This window comes from Triturus cristatus, chromosome 5_2 (genome assembly GCF_964204655.1).
Source record: "Triturus cristatus chromosome 5_2, aTriCri1.1, whole genome shotgun sequence".
NCBI lineage: Eukaryota > Metazoa > Chordata > Amphibia > Caudata > Salamandridae > Triturus > Triturus cristatus.
In genome coordinates, this window is record NC_140588.1 from 1,070,092,115 (window position 1) to 1,070,111,933 (window position 19,819).

General features: G+C 49.7%; 1 protein-coding gene across 4 annotated transcripts in view; it reads left to right on the forward strand.

Annotated features, from left to right (window-relative positions):
• Positions 1-4,970: 4,970 nt before the first annotated feature.
• GDPD2 (glycerophosphodiester phosphodiesterase domain containing 2) overlaps positions 4,971-19,819 on the forward strand; it is a 423,676-nt gene continuing 408,827 nt past the window's right edge. Inside the window, exon 1 of one of the 4 annotated variants that reach the window (XM_085608385.1) lies at positions 4,971-5,276. The gene's annotated coding sequence lies outside the window, so the exon portion shown is untranslated. Of the gene's footprint in view, positions 5,277-5,910; positions 6,077-19,819 lie in introns of those variants that run through there. The other 3 variants (XM_085608381.1, XM_085608386.1, XM_085608383.1) reach the window with 3 other exon arrangements.

The window sequence follows — 19,819 nt, forward strand, 5'->3', positions numbered from 1 at the left end:
TCAGGGTGTAGGAGCAGGTGATGTCCACAAGGTGGCGCTTTGCTCGCCCGTGCCTGCAGAAGGGCTACCTTCCTCTGAAAGAGCAGGAATCCATCACTGCTGAGCTGGAGCAGGTAGGGAGGGTGCAATCAGTGAATGTGGTTTCAGGCTGCCCAAACAGGTGATGTCCATAAGGTGGCGCTCTGCTCCCAAGGGCCTGCTGCCCTCCTCTGAGCAGGAGCAGGTAGGGAAGGTGCGCTCAATGCATGCTGTTTCAGGCTGCACAAACAGGTGATGTCCACAAGGTGGCGCTCTTCTCCCCAGGGCCTGCTGCCCTCCTCTGAGCTGGAGCAGGTAGGGAAGGTGCGCTCAATTTATTTATTTATTTATTTATACATTTTTATATGGGTCGGACTTTACCCAAAGGTGTCAGAGCGCTTCACAATAGGACCAGTTACGTTACATGAGAAAAATGTTACAAATGTACATGTTACAGAAGCAAATGAGATACAAGAAGTATAATACAGCAATAGATGGCAGTCACTCAAAAACACACTGGGATTACGCTTGTTTAGGCATAGAATACAAATTTACAATAGTGAAAGAACTTTCTTGAGGGACTTGAAAGGGCGTGTATTAGTTCTGGAAATGTCTTTGGAAGAGAAGCGATTTAAGGTCAGTTTTGAAGGTCTGGGTAGAGGTGGTGGTGCGGAGCTGCGGCAGAAGCGAGTTCCAAATTTTCACCGCATTGCCTGAGAAGGATTGAGCCATCCATCTCTCCCTTTTGAAAGTGGGGGGCTCAAGCAGTAATTTTTCCACAATACGAGATGGTCTAGAGCCTCCAGAGATTTTCTGTTTTTTCACCAGGTAGCGAGGGGAGTAAGTGTGCAAGGCTTTGTGGGTGATACAGGCCGTCTTGTAGATAGATCTTGCCTCGATGGTAAGCCAACGGAGGGAAGACAAAATGGGTGTGATGTGGTCACTTCTTTTGGCCCCAAATATAAAATGAGCCGCTGAATGGAGAACGGATTTAAGAGGGGAAAGGTGGGATTTGGGGAGACAAGTAATAAGAGAATTGCAGTAGTCCAATCTAGAAATAACCAGCGATTAGACCAAGGTTTTGAGGTCTTGCTCCGGGAAGAAGCGTTGAATCCCCCACAGAAGGCGCAGTTGGTATCGAGCATTCTTTGCAATGGAGTTGATGTGGGAGAGTAGATTGAGCCTTTTGTCGAGTAAGACACCAAGGGATTTTGCGCTGTCGACAATGATAGGTTTAGAGTTAAGTAGATTCAGCTGATCCATCCAAGATTGAACAGGAGGAGGAGAGAGAGAGAGAGGTTGAGAGGAGGAAGACTTCTGTTTTGGAAGGATTCAGAATGAGTTGATGAGTTAGCATCCAGTTTTGAATGGAGTGGAGAGTAGAGTTGAGGATTGAGAGATCGTGTGTGGAGGACACCTTAAGGTAGACTTGGGTATCATCCGCGTAGAGATGGTAAAGGATCCCAGATTTACTTAGGAGGTTTCCCAATGGCTCCAAATAGAGATTGAACAATGTGGGTGCAAGGATAGAGCCTTGAAGGACACCTTGCCCTTCCGCCAATGAAGATGAAAGACCGGTCCCTATTTTGACCATTTAGGATCTGTCTGAAAGGAAAGAAGCAAACCATTTAAGCACAGTGCCCTCCATGCCCATTCTCTGTTGAAGAGTGTTAAGGACAGTGTTGTGATTGACAATGTCAAAGGCTGCAGAAAGATCTAGAAGAATCAGAAGACAAGACTCGCCTGAATCGAGTATACGCAGCGCATCATCGATCACTTGCAGCAGGGCTGTGTCCGTGCTGCAGTTTTTAATTAAACCAGACTGGAAATTGTCAAGAAGATCATTGTCCATGATATGACGGGAGAGTTGTTTCGCTTCACATCTTTATGTGATTTTCGCAAGAAAAGGGAGGTTAGTAATGGGGCGACAATTCTTGAGGTTGTTCGCATCGGCGGTGGGTTTTTTAAGCAGAGGGGTGACCTGCCCATTTTTGAAGGAAACAGGAAGGGAGCCTTGACAGAGGGAGAAGTTAACCAGAGTGGTGCAATAAGAAAGAGTGTGGGTGTAGAAGTCAATGGCAATGTCACTAGGGATGGGGTCAAGAGAATGGTTGGAGGGCTTTGTTTCGAGGATGCATTTGAGAAGGGCATCTTCAGAGATGGCGTTGAAGTTCTGCCAAATGACTAAGGATTTACGCTCCTCTAGAAGGGTAGGATGAATGACCTGACCCACCAATGATTTCACTTTTTCGTCAAAGAATATCGCGAAATCTGCTGCTTTCTTTGGAGAATCCTCCGGCTTGGAGGTTGGGGGAGAGCAGTTTGGATTTTTGATGAGGTTGAATCGTTTTTTGGGTCTGTTTTTGACTGAGTCGAGGAGGGTTCTGAAGTGAGATGCTTTTTCAAGGAAGATGTGTTTGTGGTGTTTTGATCTTGCTGAACGTAGAATAGAAAGATTAGCGGTGGATGGAGATTGTCTCCATTGTTTCTCCGGCATTCTCAGGTTCTTCCTTTCTTCATTAAGGGATTTATCGAACCACGGTGCTGAGGGAGTGGGCCTTTTCCTTTTGCTTAGGAGTGGAGCGACATTATCAATTTCGACTGCAAGGACTGAGAGGCATTGGGAGGCGAGATCGTTGACATCCAAGTTCGGGTCTAGCCTTGGAAGTGAAAGCATAGCAGAATCACAGAGAGAGTCGAGGTCAATGTTTTTAGCGTTACGGAACCAGGCAGTCGTCCTTTTAGGTTGGCCAAGAGTTATAGAGTGTGATAGGTGAAGAGAGAAGGGGAAGAGGAAGTGGTCAGACCAGTCCACATGAATAGGGATAGCAATAGTAAGCAGGTCTGCTTTAGATATAACAAGGTCCAGAATTGAGCCCTCCGAGTGTTTTGTTTCAGTGCAGTGTTGGATAAGATCAATTGCTGAGAGAAAGGTGGTCAGCATATTAGCAGAGTAATCTTCCAACGATCCCCAGTGAAGATTGAAGTCTCCCAGGAAGATCTATCTGTCACTTTGCGAGTATTGGTTGCTGATGAAGTCGGAGAGTTCCTCTACGAAAGAAGAAGAGCAGCCACCAGGCGGGTGGTAAATGACACGGAATCTGAAGGGTGGGCAGTGTTGCACTTGAAGCTCAAGAGAGAAGCATTCGAAGGAACGGAAGGAGCTGTTAGGAAAAGCCTGAAGTTGAAGGGAGTTTCTAAAGAGGATTGCAACCCCTCCCCCAATTTTGTCTGTTCTGTCGTTTCTAAAGATAGAGTAGTCTGTGGGTAACAGAAGATCAAACATAGAATGAGAGGTGTGGTTGAACCAGGTCTCTGTGAGGAAGAGCATGTTGAGATTGTGAAGGATGATGGTGTCAGAAATTTCCAGTTTGTGTTTCATTGCAGATCTGCAGTTGTGCAGCAAACAGCGCAACTCTGACGAGACCGTTTTGGTGACACGGGTGAATGGGCTATGAGAGGTTATGGGGATATTATACTTGTAAGAGGGTGCCCGGGAGGAAGAAGGCAGACAATTCGTTCTGACAGAAGAGATGGTCGGAAGAGTGTAGATAGTAGGGTTACTAGGAGAGGAAAGTGGAAGGGGGGGTGGCGTTCGAGGTCTTGTATCTTGCCAGTAGGTTAGTGATGTCTGCAGAAGACAGACTGTGATTGGCTTTTTTGGGGCGTGGGGGCGAGGTGTTTCTCGGGGGTTTGGGGAAGTATTTGCCAAGGGAGTTGGGGTGTTAGGGAAGGTGGAAATCTTGGTGTTTAAGAGTGAGCTGGCAGCTTCAAGCTGGGAGATGGAGGTGATGAGAGAGCCTAACTTATTTTCCAGAGACCGTAGGGCTGAGCACGGTAAGTTAGGTGGCTCTATGGGTACAGGGGGGAGTGCAGTTGGCGAGGGAGGGCAGGGAGAGGTGGGAGTGCGAGGGGGGTGTTGGGGTACAAGATTCAAAGGTGGAGATAGGTGGTGGTTGAGAGCAGTTGTTGGTGCATCAGAGGTGAAGAGAGAGTTGTCTTTGTTGATGTTGTAGGGAGGATAAGAACTGATGTTGTAGGGAGGGTAAGAATTGAGGTCGAGATTAGGGGGAAATTGGTGCGGAACGATGAGGGAGGGCAGCAAGCAAGGAGAGGAAAGGGGGAGTCATAGAATGGCTGGTTAGGGTAGAAGAGAGGGGAAGAGGTTGGAAAGGTCCCGTAAGCTAGGAGAGGTGGATGTGAGGGAACGGGCCCCAGGCAGAGTGAAGGGGGTTGGGTTGAAGGGTAGTTGAAGACAGAAAGTGGAACTGCTGGGTCCGAGGGAGGGAAAGGGAAGGGATTACCGAGGGGGGATAGAGGGCTGAGCAGCATTACTGGAGGAATGGGGGGATAAAGAGAGATGCAAGGGGTTAGTGAAGAATTTGGGGTACAAGGCGAGGGGGGAGCAGGAGAAGAAGAAGAGAAGAGGAAGGAATATGGAGAATGTATGTGAAGGTAGCTTGGGGAACAGGTTGTAGGAGAGGAAGACTAAATAGGGGGGTGGCAGGTAGGGGTAGGGGGGGGGAGGTAAAATTGGAATTCCGGGACGGTGCAGAGTGGAGGGAGAGAGTATTAGCTAGCGGTATGGCATCCGTGTTGGGGGGGGGCAAAATGGGTGGGGGGAGGAATGGGAGAGGAGGGAACAGGGGAAAGGGGAGGAAGAGGAAGAGGGTCGGTCTGTGCCCCCCTGTGGAGCATGCTGTTTCCGGCTGCACAAACAGGTGATGTCCACAAGGTGGCGCTCTGCTCCTCCGGGCCTACTGCCCTCCTCTGAGCAGGAGCAGGTAGGGAAGGTGCGCTCAATGCATGCTGTTTCAGGCTGCACAAACAGGTGATGTCCACAAGGTGGCGCTCTGCTGCCCAGGGTCCTTAGAAGTGCTGCCCTCCTTTGAGCAGGAGCAGGTAGGGGGGGGTGCAATCAGTGAATGTTGTTTCAGGCTGCATGAACAGGTGATGCCCACAAGGTGGCGCTCTGCCTCCGTGCATGTTCCTCCCTGCAGCAGTGACTGTGAAAGCCGCCCTCAGGGAGCAGGTGAGAGTGCTCCAGCCTCCTCTGAATACTCTTCGTAGTGTATGGAAGGCGATGCCCAGGAGGTGGCGCTGTCCGCCCCAGCCGCGCCTCCTCCCCTGCTCTTCCCACGCTCGGAGGGCCGGCTGCACTCTGCCTGTCTGGGGCAGGTGAGAAGGTTGGGGATCTTTCGGAGAGTCCCGAGAGGAACCCGGAGCACCCCGTGGACAGAGGGGAGCCGGAGGGTCAGGTAGGTCACCCCCCCAAGTGTCTGCTCTTTTGTGAACGTAAACTTTATTTCATGGCTCGAGCGCATCGTGAATGTTTAGCAAACATGATGTATGACGCGTCTCTCGTACACAGGTGAAGCCGATGCTTTAATTGTGGGTTTTGTTTCCTAAAGTGAACTTTGTGCCGTCCTGGCCGTCAAGGAAACAAATTCCGTACAACTTCTCTGAGAGATTTGACACAGACGCCGTGGGAAACGGCTGACTTTTAATTGATCACGTGGGGCGGGGGCAAGCCGTGTCAGCGCCCCCTTTTTTGCCCCCCCCCCGCGTCCTTAGGGCCGCTCTCTGTAGATTCCCATGTAATGACCCTCGGAATCTCTATATTTTGGGGCGGGGTGCTCTGCGCTGCGAGTCCGTACTCCTCTCAACACAGCGCTATACAAGTCTCAGCAGCGCTTACATGTCCTTAAAGGCGGGCGGGGCGTGGGCGGATGAAGAGCCGGGGCTTTAGATGCAAACCTGACACCTGATGAAAAGTCCTGGAAGTGGGGTGTGTGGTTGTCTTGACCCCTGGGGGTACTGGCACAACACGATTCTGACGGAGGAGGGTTTTTTTTTATTGCGGGGGGGGGGGGGGGGGATGGCACAGTACGCAGACGGCTTGTGTGGAACAGCTCCGGCTGGCCGGGGTTCGTAGACTCCACACAGGTTAGTCCTGGTTACACAGGTGGGGCCGGTACCGCTGCGCGTGGGGCCAGTGCCGCTGCAGGTGGGGCAGTTATCGATCCAGGTGTGCAGGGCAGGTACACGTGTGTTCTCGGTAAGTGCAGGTGGGTTGGGGGCACAGGTGGGCTTACAGGTGGTTTCAGGATTGGGGGTGGGGTGTCTTGTAAGTACAGGTGCGCTTGGCATGTGTGATGTCAGTACCGCTGTGAGTGGAGGTGCAGGTAAAGAGTTACACGCGCCCTCGGTAGCAGTGGGGTCGGCATTAGTGCAGGTACGGAGCTACGGGTGGTCTCCGGTACCACCTTTGTGACCCCGTGCAGTCTGCAACCCCTACACCCCGTATCATAGGTCCTGGCGAGAGATGGCAACTTTGGGGCGCAGTAGTGATGGCTGCGGGCCCCCTCTATACATTACATCCAATGACGTGTTGTCTCTTTGCTGTTAATGAATGTCAGTGTTCACAATTATGTGATTGTGAGAACAGTCCTCACTGTGAACACTAGGATATACACGAATGAGACCGTCTGGTTCCCCTCCAGGCTCTAAGACCACCAGCAGTGGCCGATGGGGACCCCATCTTTGTATAAATGGCGCGTGCAAGATGGTGGGGGCTGCTGCCCTCAGACCCAAAGGCCACCGTCCACGTCTCCCCAGGGGCTGTACTGATGAGAAGCACAACACGTCTAGCCAGAGCTGGCCCTGGGCAATCTATGTGTCAAGGCAGGAGCCACCACTGCCGCAATGCATGCTGGGAGCAGGACCAGCAGGGTCAGAAGTGGTAAAACCTGGTCCCATTGGAGTAGTGAATCAGGGGAGTAACTTAGTCAAAAACGTTAGGGGGGTGCGAGTCCGAGAATCCCAACTAGCAGCATGGTGGACTCAACTGAGAACAGCAGCGCCGACGGAGGGCCCTGGAAGGGAATACCGGACACGTTTAGGGGCATTAATGCAATTATTTAGTAAAGCAGGGACATTCTTGGTCGCAGTAATGCAGTCATAAGACACAACCCAAGTTAGCGAAGAACTCGGTGTCTACTGTGTATTTGCAAACTGCAGTAACTGTATCTAAAGTGTCTTAGCGCGCGCTGACAAGGCGCCATGGAACACTTGTAATTGGAAACAAACAGCTTTTACCTGAAATTTGAATGTTATTATTTTCCACGGGTCTAGAACTATCAGAACTTTTGTTCACTACTTATTAGAATTCAGCTAGTCTGTTTATTAAACCTTTAGGCCAGATAAACCCCAATTCACAAAAGAGAAGCGGATCGAAATCATAACGCGTGGGACCTGTATGAAGAACGAAGCATTGTTTGTGGCTAGGAGCAAAGTAAAGTGGGACCTTAAGCCGAAACGTGTCGATCCTGGAAAATGCTCCACTTTGAACCTGTGCTGTCCAAGTTCAGTTCATCCGCGATATCTGCTTCCCTCAAATGTCAGTGCGGATCTAAGGTAATTGTTTACCAGTTTTAGTCGGCTACAGCTGCGGTCATTGCTAGTAACTGGTACAAGCAGTGCCAGTTTGTAAGACAAAGCAACATGTGGATAAATGTTCGCTTTGCCAGACAGGAGCTTTACTCCTTCATAGCGAGGCTTTCAGAGACGTTTTAATGCATGGGCAAAGTGGGCTCTGACCCAGGGCCCCAGCCTTTCAGGGGGCCCCCTGACAGAGTCAGCTCTGTTCTCCAGAGTTTTGCCCTAATGACCTTGAATATTGCTTAAACAGATTGTTTTAAATACTGTTTTCCTTTAATTTCTTTTTTATGTACCTGATGTGTGAGAGTCTAGTGCAGCCATTTTGCAGAGAAATGTTGTGCTTGTTTCATGCAATATACATAAAAAAAGTTTCTTTTAGATCAAAACAATGCCTAACATATAAGACATGGGAGGGCATCAAAGAAATGATATGCAGTAATATTGGTGAGCTGCTGCTGTGTTACAATATTGAAAACGCACATAACTATCCCTGAACATTAGATGCAAACACATTTAGGGCCTTATTTATGAGAAGTGATGCATCGCATGATGGATGCGTCATATTTACTGCATGATGCATCATGTCGCAAGGAGTTACAGATAAGTCAGTATTTCTGACATATCTGTAGGCGCAAAAGTGATGCATTGCTGGGGTATGTCTGAAAATAGACGCAACTCCAGCAATGTGTCCTTTCACATGGGGCTTGCCTGCATCAGTCTTACACCTGCTGTGAGGCAGGTATAGATATTGACGCAATGGCATCCTAGAAGTGGCGCACTGAGTTCTCATAGATTTCAATGCGTCACTTCTACAAAGCAACATCCACCCTGCATACATTATACCTGGTGCAGGTATAATGTGGTGCAGGGGTTTACAAAGTGATGCATCTCTCTAGATGCGCCACTTTGAACATAGGGGGCAACATGGCACATTTTTTACGCGGTTGCAAAAAGTGACGTACCCGCAGCATAAAAGTGAAGCAAGGCCTCATAAATAAGGCCCCTTAGAATTTGAACAAGTGTTCCTTTGCACTGTCAGAGCCCTAATGAAATGAAATAGTGTATTTAATAAATCGTGCAGCTACTCAGACTAGAGTGTCCTGGCGCTTGACAGCGGGAGGAAAATGTGCGTTAAAGACCCATCAGTTATTAAAAAGCCAGGTTTTTCCTGAAAGAGTAGGTCTGTGGGTAGTCTCAGAGACTCAGGGGGGCTATTCCACAATTTTGCGCCTAGAAAGCTGAGGGATCTGCCTCCAGTACGGGCACGGCATATTTTAGGCACGATGGCCAGGTTGGCATTGGAAGATCTTAGGGGTCTACATGTTGTGTAGCGATTAACGCGCTTATTTAGGTAGCCAGCTCCTGAGCCAGGGAAAGCTATAAAGAAGATGGTCATCGCTTTGAAGTCGATCCGTTCTTTTATGTGGAGCCAGTGTAGAGACTTAAGAATAGGGGGTCATACTAGATCTGGCTTTAGGTCTCAGGAAGGCTCTGGCCGCCGCGTTTTGTACCACTTGTAGGCGCTGGATAAGGAATTTGGGAAGACATAGTCCAGCTTTGATGTCACCAGAGCCTGCAGCACGATCTTTCTGCGCTCAAGCTCTCAAGCGGTAACAGTGGCAGGAATTTTTGTAGCATCCGGAGTATGCCAAAGCAAACGCCAGTTAGATTTTAGATTTGAAAGCACATGGAGAGTGTCTTGTCTATGACATTTCCTATATTTTTTATTTTCTCCTTTTCCGCGGGCAGGATCTTATGGTAACCAAGAGCTCCAGTCAGGTGTTTCTGGATTACCATGTCCTGAGATCTGTTTGCCAGGAAGGATGACATCCATGTTAAGGCGGTCCCCCCAGGCCAATGTTAGCAAGTCTCTCCAGGAGCCTCTCATCTGGAACCGTATCGAAGGCCGCCGACAGATCGAGCAGTATCAGAACAGCCTTGCCTCCCTGGTCCAGCTTACCCTTGAGAAATTCAGTCACTTCCAGCAGAGCGGACTCCATACTGTAGTTAGCCCTAAAACCGGATTGGGACTCATGAAGGAGCTTCCCATCTTCAATGTATTTTTGGAGAGCCTTGTTTACATGCTTCTCTAATACTTTGGAGAGGGCCGGAAGAAGGGAGATTGCCCTGTAGTTGGTAGGGTTCGTAGGTTTGGCCTTAGCCTTTTTTATTAGTGGAAGAAGCTTAGCATTCTTCCATAATTTCGGAATGTTGCCTGAGGCGAGGGAAGCATTAAAGAGCTAGTTTACCGTGGGGTTTATGGTGGGAGCTAATAGGTTCAGGATATTCGCTGGACATGGGTCGGTAGGAGAGCCAGACTTAATGCTTTGGAGAAGGGTCAGTGACTCTTCAAGCTGAAACTCAGGGAAAGCTAGTGAAGATGGAGGATCCAAGAGGTGAAATATGCTATTAGAACCAAGGTAGAAGGCCAGTTCTTCCTCTGAGCTGTTAGTGAAGGCATGTTGGATAACGGAGATCTTTTTGAGGACGAATTGAGCTATTTGCTTAGACCATTCTTCCGTGCATGGCCCTTCTTTTGTGCTGGCTTTCGGGCGGTAAAGGATTTAACTATACTAAAGATTTCCTTACTCTTATTTTGGGCAATTTCTATCTTGGTTTGAAATACTTTTTTCTTGGCTGCCTTCACGAGAATGTAATGAGCTTTTAAGTTGTCTTTATACACCTTCCTGTCTGCAGGTAGATAGGATTTACGCCATTTCCGTTCCATTTTTCTACAATTTCTTTTGCTAGATCTGAGGGAGTCATTAAACCATGAAGCTGGTGAGGCCGAACTCTTTGTGGAGCGGGAAACAACTGGTACCACTGTACCAATGTTGGTTCGGAGCCATGAATATATTGAGAGGGTGTCCGAGTCGGGGCAGCCAGCCAGCTCCGGTGAGGAATGACCGAGGTCATCTGCTAAAATCGGGATGGATATTTTATGGAACGTCCTGTAATTAGAGTCCTTCTGCCCTGCATTAGCCCGAGGTCTGTGGCAGAGTTGGGAATGATGAATTTTAATAGGAGGTGGTCAGACCAGATAATGGGAAGAGGTAAGCTTACTGATATGTCAAAGTTGTGAAAGATTTGGTCTAGAGTATGGCCCTTCTCATGGGTGGCCGAAGAAATAGATGGAAACGTGTTGCAGGCCTGCAGCGTGTCCAACAAGGAAATTGTTTGAAGGTCTTTTCCATTGTCCATATGTATATTGAAATCTCCCAGAATAAGTCAGTTGTTGTATTTTAAGGCCAGGGAGGTGGTGGCTGTATTAAGCGTAGTAATACAATTTCCAATTGCACTGGGAGGTCTGTAAATCAGAAAACCAGCAGTGCTATGATGGGGGGATAAGGTACGGCGGAAGCCTAAGGACTCTGCGCTCTTGATGTTTTCCATCGGGATGGGAGAGCAGTCTAGTTTTTTACAGTAAATTATGGCGACACCGCCCCCCTTCCCAATCTCTCCTAAGGATTTTATAACCCGTAGGGATGGCCAAGGTGATAGTAGGGTTGGAGGCTTCAGACAGTCAGGTCTCAGTGAAAAATAAAAAATTAGGCTGTTCGTCTAAAAGTAGGCCATAAATGTGTGGTTCATGCTTTCGCATAGAGTGACAATTTAAAAGGGTGGCCTATAAGTCCTCTATTTTCTTATTGTTTTTACACTTATTGTTGCGTGGGAGGATCTTGGGTGTGAGATTCCTGGGCTGGAGGAGAGACCAGTTGCACTTATTGCATCGAAAGTCTACCTCCAAGCTTGGATCAGCCGCTGTACACTGACATAATGGTAGCCGCCTAAGGCTAAGCAGTTTTTTCTATTGTAATATAGTGGAAGAAACTCACCGGAGGGGAAATGGGCAGCATGGCCGGCGCCGGACGCCTCCGGGACGCCTCACAGCACAGACAGGCTTGCCTATGGCGCGCTCACTGCGTTTGTTCGTTTGCATCGGGAATATATTGGCTAATGCATATGATGCAAACTGGATCGCTAACGCAGCTGAGGAAGTGGAAACTGCGTTGCCAGAAGTGAGGAGCCCGATAGTAGCCCCAGCCCTCCGCACAATCGGAGTATCAGCCGCGGCGGACCAGGACTGGAGGAAAAGCAAGATGCGAATCGAAGCGGCTAAGGATTTGTAGGCAAGCAGAATCAAGAAATGTGTAAGTGTGCGTAGGTAGGAGAAATTGTTAAAAAGCACAGAGTAATTCGGCCACACATATACAATTTAAAAAGTATTAATATAGCAGGGCAGGAAACACTAAATCCTAACGCTGTCAGCTGCTTGCGTCCGTTTACATCGGGAATATATAGACTAATGCGTATGATGCAAACTGGACCACTAACGCAGCTGAGGAAGCAGAAACTGCGTGGGAAACGGGCTCAAATTGGATCATAAATTCAAAGCTGTTCTGAACAGGGGCCCCCGAAATATGTTTGGCCCAGGGCCCCCAAAATCCTTAAGATGTCCGGCTTTAGTAGTGTCTGTACTCCTCACTTCGGTATCTGTCTCCAAAATACCAAATCAGTTTCCTTTAAGTCGGGTGTCTCCAACCGGTGTATCCTGATCTACCAGTGGCTCCCAGACACCTTCAGAGTAGCTCGCAGCCTTGAGTTGATTTTTAAATGGGCACAGTCACATTTTCCTTTTAAAATTGAGGGAAGGGTGGGTTTATTTTACATCATCATCAGGCTGCAGATCCAAGGACCTGATGATTTTTTTTGTTGTTGTTTTAAATCTGTTTTTATTAGTTTGAATGAACAGAGCAGACGCTCACATCACGTCATCATTTGTTTAGGTTGCATCCACCCCTTTACAGCAGACAGGTTTAAGTTTTGCATAGAGTTAGTTTGTGCATGATAACCACATTGCACGCATTAAGAACTTTGTCGTAGCTCCCTGTGTGTAGCCCGCTGAGCCCCGTCTGTGCTGTTAGTTGGGAGTCAGCCATTAGTGGTTTCATCGGTACTGTACTGGTGTGTGAGCTGTGGGTCAGCCTGCCCACTCGGGAAGCGGCCAATAACGTTTGGGACGACTTAAAACTAGGGCAATGGTGTTTTTTAGCTCGAACGGGAGCGACCCCTCCCGTTAGCCATCTCATTAGGCGTGCACGCGCCTCCTCGTCGCGATCTGTACATGGTACTAGGCCCAAGTTAGCCCACACCTGCAGGGAGCGTTCCCAAGCCAGTGCGGGGGGGGGGTTGGGGGGGATGGGGGCTCAGGCAGATAGCAGGGCCTGACAATGAGCAGGGCTCAGACAGATTTATGCCCCAGGCTGGGGCACAGAGTTGAAGAACTGAGGCAGTGATGGGAGGCTTTTGGATGTGAGAAAATTAAAATGGTGAGTTAGCCTCATGATTAAGTAAACACTTCATTTTAATTTTCTCCCGTTTCAGTGTCGCATTTACAAACAGCAGGCCTCGTCCTTGAAGTGAGCTAAAGAGCGATGATGGATTCAACCCAGATCTGTGACTGGGGGTGAGCGTTTGAAAACTTTCAGCGCTCCGTCCATCTCCTTGTGTTTGTCGTGCTCGCTGTGCATTACTTATAACTGTAAAAAAGTATTTTTTTGTTAAATACAACAAAATTTAAAGTGAAGACAAATATATCAATGAGATATAAAGTCTTAATGTTTTTCTCTTTCAATTACGCGAATTAAGTCTTAATGTTTTATGAAGCCTGTTTCTTCTCTTTAAATTCCTTGCATTTAAACAATTTGCCGTATTTTTTAGTTATAAATATGACACTGTGTCTACTGGCCACTGGGAGCGAGGTACCTGCTGTTTGTAAACGTGACCCTTTGAAATGGAAGATGATTGAAATGACACATTTTATGGAATGTATGGAAACCTATTTGTCTCCCCTTTCAAAATGTCACCTTGAGATGAAGCTGGCCTCTTGCTCCCAGTAGCTGGTAGACACAGTGCCATATTTGTAACTGAAAAATACAGGCATTTTTTTTAAGTGCATATTATAAGTTTAATATTATAAACATTTTTGCAGAACAGTCTTCTGCACTTTAAATTTCTCCCATTTCAAACAATGTTTGTATGTTTGTGTTGTGCTTCTAACGGTGCCCATATGGCGAAGGTTATGTCCTGTGCCACTAGTACAAACAACACAGGCTCTGTCACCCATACATCCCATTCAGTCATGTTCATACATGTCCAAAGACTACACTCTCTGACACACATGGCAGCCCTGCCATAGTACACTCTCGTCAAAGTATTTTATTCAGACCCTAGCATCTGGCCCTGTGGACATTGGGCTCGCAGCCACTGAAGCTGGGCCGGGGGCATCTGGTAACAATGCTTGGGTGGCTCGGCCTTCAGTAGCTCACAATGATTTCCACTGATCAGAAGTAGCTCTCACTGCAGAAAAGGTTGGAGACTAGGCCTGGGCTAAAGTTCCGGGCGCGGAAATTGCGATAATTAGACATTTTTGCGTTCCGCGGAGAGCGCGAAAATGTCAAAATTTCCGCAGTCCGCATTTTACTGGAATTTTTTTTGCTTGCTCGCGCTGTAAAATAATACATTCTCGCGTGCGCGCGATCGCCTTACCTGAATTCCCGCGTTCGCCGACAAGTTTTCCCGATCCGGTCGCGTTCTCCATGAGATGTTGGATTGTTGGTAGCCATTTGCGCTGTCTCGCGACAGTTCGCGCCCGCAGTGACGTCATTCGTCACGCGATCACGTCTTTCTTCTCTTGACCATGCACCGCGAGAAGTGAAAACAAGATGGCCGCGCCCGCGAGCAACCACATGGGTAAGTTGGCGAGCCGCGACCATGTAGAAAATACCGCGAACGGGCGGGAAAAAACATCTGCATCTTCGCGATATTTCCCCGTGTTTGCGGAGATTTTTAACATTTTCGCAATAATTTGCGAAAGTGAATTTCGAAAATTCCGCCCACCCCTATTGGAGACCCCTGTGCTAGCAAAAGAACCAGTCCTGCAAAGCTCGATTTTAAAGACTGGGAGATAAACATGGAGTGTTTTAAGTTTCATCCTACACCAGGCCACTGAGTCACAAAAGGACAAAAAGTTAAAATTAAAAAATTACACTTCAAAAGGAGCATTTCTCTTTTATTTTTATTGTCCCTGGTTTATGCAACTTAGTCTGATGTCAGGGCTGCCTTTACCACAGGGTTCTCCCAGAGTGACAAACGTTTTCGGCACCCCGCTACTCTAAATGACCTCCTTCTCCACGGATTTCCTCACCACCACCATCACCGCCCTTCAGCTCTCCAGCTCTCCATAACCCCTCTTGCAAATGCATTTCATTTGCTTTATAGCGCTATTCGTACAAGTGTAGGGTGTCAGAGCACTTTACACATTAACTATGCAGAGACAATGAATCATACCTGCGTAAATCAGTCTATAGGAAACATTAAATAAGACAAGGAGGATTACAAGGTGTAGGAATCGCATCAAGTAGGCGGCATGTTTTAAGAGCGGCTGGCCTCAACAAACAAAAACATAGGATTTAGAACATACCACCGTGGTTGGGGTTGCTTATACAAACAAGAATGTGGTTCTATCCAAACCCACCTTTTTTTAGGAACATTTGGATAATGAAAGACACAACGTTCTAACCCATATCATGCAGTTTGCGTGCAGCTCTTTGAGTTCGTAGGTCACTGTGCTATATTACGATTGTTATTTATAACCAGCAAGTAACAAAAGGATCTGTGTGACAAAAACAGAAACCCTCTGAGCTATCCGCATAAATACAGTTCTCTGCACGGTACACATTCTTTGCAGAAGGCACGTTAACCCACTGTGCTACAGTCAACACTGCCACTGGACAAAACTCCGACTTCTCTCCAGCAGGAACACAGCGTTCAGTCACCAGCGTGCATGGTTATCTTGACATTTTTAGTGTTGCCTGAATCCTGCTGTAACCCAAGAGGAACTCTGCAGCAAGCGCTTTTAACCCAAGTTATTTCCTAACCGTGACCCCCAACTCAGCGCCCCGAAGCTCAGCGCCAGGGGCTAACCACCCTAAAAGCCGGCCCTGTCCGATGCCCAGCTGTTGGTCACCCAAATCGCCATACTCCAGTTTTAGACTTCAAACGCACATCCCAGAATCATGTAAGAATAAAGTTTTATTGCCTGACTTTCTTACAGCGCTGCTGATAAATTGACGGCTGCTTCAAAGCACTTGTTGGCAGGACAACACATACATGCATACATACATACATGCATACATACATACATGAAACTCGTCCATCCGACTTTCTGAACAAGTCGAGTACATAAACATGGCAGAATGCACATGCGGCCTGTGGTAGACAAAAATGTAAATATACACACCTGAAGCATGTCAGTCTCCCCCTCCTTCCGGTCCACCTGCTGTCTGGCGAGCGAGCGCGGCTCCCGGAACACACGGGTAGAATTCCAATTGTAGATACAATCCGGGGCGCGCAGAGACCGCGGATCTTACGCTGCTCAAGCTCCGAGCCCCGAATGCAGCGCCGCACCCTGACAAAGGCGCCAAGGGATGTCCGTGAGGTCCCTGAGGGGTCGCCCCAGCAGCACAGTGAGTGAGTGTCAGGCAGCGAGAGCCCATTGCACTCTGGCCGATTGTGCCAGTTTCATTCGGATGTGTGCTTTGATGTCCGGCCCTGTCTGTGCTCTCACGTACCCCCTCCTGGGCCCAGTGGTGTGGATAAAATAAACACCTGGTTACGGGCAGCAGAACCGAGTATGCTGCCTCGTCACTGACAGAGCAGTTACTTTGGGGGGTGCTTCACCCCATACACCCCCCTGAACCTACGCTCCTGTAGTTAATGCTTCGAGGATGCCCCGCCTATGACTACTAGTGGTAACAGCCCAACAGCCAAAGCCACACATGCCAGCTGGACTTTACCGGCAGCTCACCGAACCCTGCAGTGTTACCCTCCTCCTTATAAAGTTGGGGTGCACGTTTCCTTTTGACGGGGACTGAGGCCTTCATGTCGAGTGCCCACTAACTGGTGTGATATTTACTGCACCTGATTAAAACTTGCCCTACTGAGTGCGATAAATGCCGCCCAATTGTACTTTTCGGGGTAATAACATCTGGCTCACCAGTGAGCGGGCCCCAGAGGTGTCGCAGATCCGCACCTGGCCGTCCGTGAAACTGCAGAACTGCAGAGGGGTTCAACACGGGGGAGAATGACCCAGAAGGGTCCAGAGCCACAACTTGGGTTCCGTTAACCCCCCGAGTGAATCCAGGGTCAATTACAAGTGGGTTCATGGTGACAGAGGTGTCCTAGAGACAAACCTGGGGGGTAGGGTCATGACCCTGTGGGGCTCTGCAGGTGTGTGTCACCTGTAGGATTCATGGTGCCAGAGGTGTCCTAGAGCCAAACCTGGGGGGTCATGACCCTGTGGGGCTCTGCAGCTGTATGCCACCTGTAGGCTGGGTGCCAGAGGTATCCTAGAGCCAACCCTGGGGGGGGGGGGGGGGGGGGGGGTAATGACCCTGTGGGGCTCTGCAGGTGTGTGTCACCTGTAGGATTCATGGTGCCAGAGGTGTCCTAGAGCCAAACCTGGGGGGTCATGACCCTGTGGGGCTCTGCAGCTGTGTGCCACCTGTAGGCGTCATGGTGCAAGAGGTGTCCTAGAGCCAAACCTGGGGGGTCATGACCCTGTGGGGCTCTGCAGGTGTATGCCACCTGTAGGCTGGGTGCCAGAGGTGTCCTATAGACAAACCTGGGGGGTTATGACCCTGTGGGGCTCTGCAGATGTATGCCACCTGTAGGCTTCATGGTGCCAGAGGTGTCCTAGAGCCAAACCTGGGGGGTCATGACCCTGTGGGGCTCTGCAGGTGTGTGCCACCTGTAGGCATCATGGTGCCAGAGGTGTCCTAGAGACAAACCTGGGGGTACATGACCCTGTGGGGCTCTGCAGCTGTATGCCACCTGTAGGCTGGGTGCCAGAGGTGTCCTAGAGACAAACCTGGGAGGTCATGACCCTGTGGGGCTCTGCAGCTGTATGCCACCTGTAGGCTGGGTGCCAGAGGTGTCCTATAGACAAACCTGGGGGTCATGACCCTGTGGGGCTCTGCAGCTGTATGCCACCTGTAGGCTGGGTGCCAGAGGTGTCCTATAGACAAACCTGGGGGTTATGACCCTGTGGGGCTCTGCAGGTGTGTGCCACCTGTAGGCGTCATGGTGCAAGAGGTGTCCTAGAGACAAACCTGGGGGGTCATGACCCTGTGGGGGCTCTGCAGGTGTGTGCCACCTGTAGGTTGGCTGCCAGAGGTGTCCTATAGACAAACCTGGGGGGTCATGACCCTGTGGGGCTCTGCAGCTGTATGCCACCTGTAGGCTGGGTGCCAGAGGTGTCCTATAGACAAACCTGGGGGGTTATGACCCTGTGGGGCTCTGCAGGTGTATGCCACCTGTAGGCTGGGTGCCAGAGGTGTCCTAGAGCCAAACCCGGGGGTACATGACCCTGTGGGGCTCTGCAGGTGTATGCCACCTGTAGGCTTCATGGTACCAGGTCTCCTAGAGCCAAACCTGGGGGGTTATGACCCTGTGGGGCTCTGCAGGTGTGTGTCACCTATAGGCTGCGTGCCAGAGGTGTCCTAGAGCCAAACCTGGGGGGGGGGGGGGTTATGACCCTGTGGGGCTCTGCAGGTGTGTGCCACCTGTAGGCTTCATGGTGCCAGAGGTGTCCTAGAGCCAAACCTGGGGGGTCATGACCCTGTGGGGCTCTGCAGATGTATGTCACCTGTAGCCTGGGTGCCAGAGGTGTCCTAGAGACAAACCTGGGGGTACATGACCCTGTGGGGCTTTGCAGCTGTATGTCACTGTAGGAGAGTAGGGTCTGCTATCCTATGGTCACCCCAAATTTTTGCTTTTTGCTTCACTGGTTTTTTGACATATTGAGGCTGTGGGCCTGCCAATCAGACCCCCAGCCTGCTGTTCTCTCTACTAAATTAAAACTATGCACCCTAGGTGCATAACCAATTGGAAGTGGATCACCCTGTCAGCCCCTGTACCAGTGTACACTAGGTACCCAGGGCATTGGTGTACCCAAGGCCTGCCAGGGGCTGAAGCATGTATTATGCCACCCCAGGCTTGGCCTAACAATTTGACACAACTGGCTGATCACTCAGCTGGGGTAAGTTGGTGTAATCACCTCTTACTTAGGTGTAGTATACCTATACCTAACCTTAAATGGGACACCTGGTAACCTATAAGTCACTCCTATGGCAGGCCTTAACAATCCTGAAGGCAGAGTGCTTGGTTCCATGTGAGATGGTGCTCTGGCATGAGCTGAGCCTGTCTGCAGTGGTCGGAACAACTTCCTTCTACTGTTTCCAGATATCGTCATACCATATACTCTTAAGTGCATTATGAACCTCGCGGTTAAATGCTATCTTTGGTTTGGCTTTATCAAAACATGTCGAGTAAGGTGTCATACGAATTGGAATACTAACCCCTCGCCAGTTCTGGCGACGGGGTTAGCATTCCACCCTTCTAGAGGGACACGACATGTACAGTACCTGAAACCCGGGTAAAATCAGACATAGCCTCAGCTCCACAAAATGGATTCTGCCACCACACACACAAGTCTGCCCTCCTGCTGCTGGGAGTCCTTCCAGCTTGGGAGGTGTGGACAAAGGGTTTCCTGCCAGGGGAGGTGCATGCACCACCCCAGACAGGATTTTGTGTATTGGTCAGGTAGGGCTTGAAAGAAACCAGACATGCCTGTGGCTCACAAGGAGCCTCGGTGCATATGCCAGTTCAAACCGGTCCTGGGGCACACCAGTCCCGGGCCTGGGGCGAGCTGGACAAAGGATTGGGGGTGTAACCACCCCCCTTCCTGGTCCCACCCTTAGGGAGGGACCTAGCAGGTAGTCCGGCCCCTAGAATCCGCTTAAAGGTAGAAGCTGTGTCCTAAGACTTCAGACATCCTGGAATCAACTTGAAACTAAGAAGAAGACGGGAACTTCGACATTCTGCTGCACAGAAGACTGAAGGAAATCTCCCCTGTGGTCAGGGAGTGACCACCTTGCTAACGCAAGCACCATCCAGCGAATCAACGTCTGCTTTGCCGCCGCCTCCCGCCGGAGCCCGAGCCCAGAGACTGACAAGACCTGGACCTCCAGACCTCTCACCGCCCGATCCACAGTCCCTGAAAAGAGGAGACCCGTGGAGGCACCGAGACACGTGGAGCCAGCCATCTTGGAACGACGACGACAAGATGCAAGTGCAACAACCGAGGCTCCCTCCAAGTTGTGCTTTGGGATCTGAGAAGCCCAACCCTCGAGCAGCATCTGCACCAAAGGTGAGCCCTCCAGCATCTCCACGATCTGCGTGGGGCCCTTCTGCATTTTGCCACTCGACACGCCTAACCGGTTGCTGGCCCGCTGGCTAG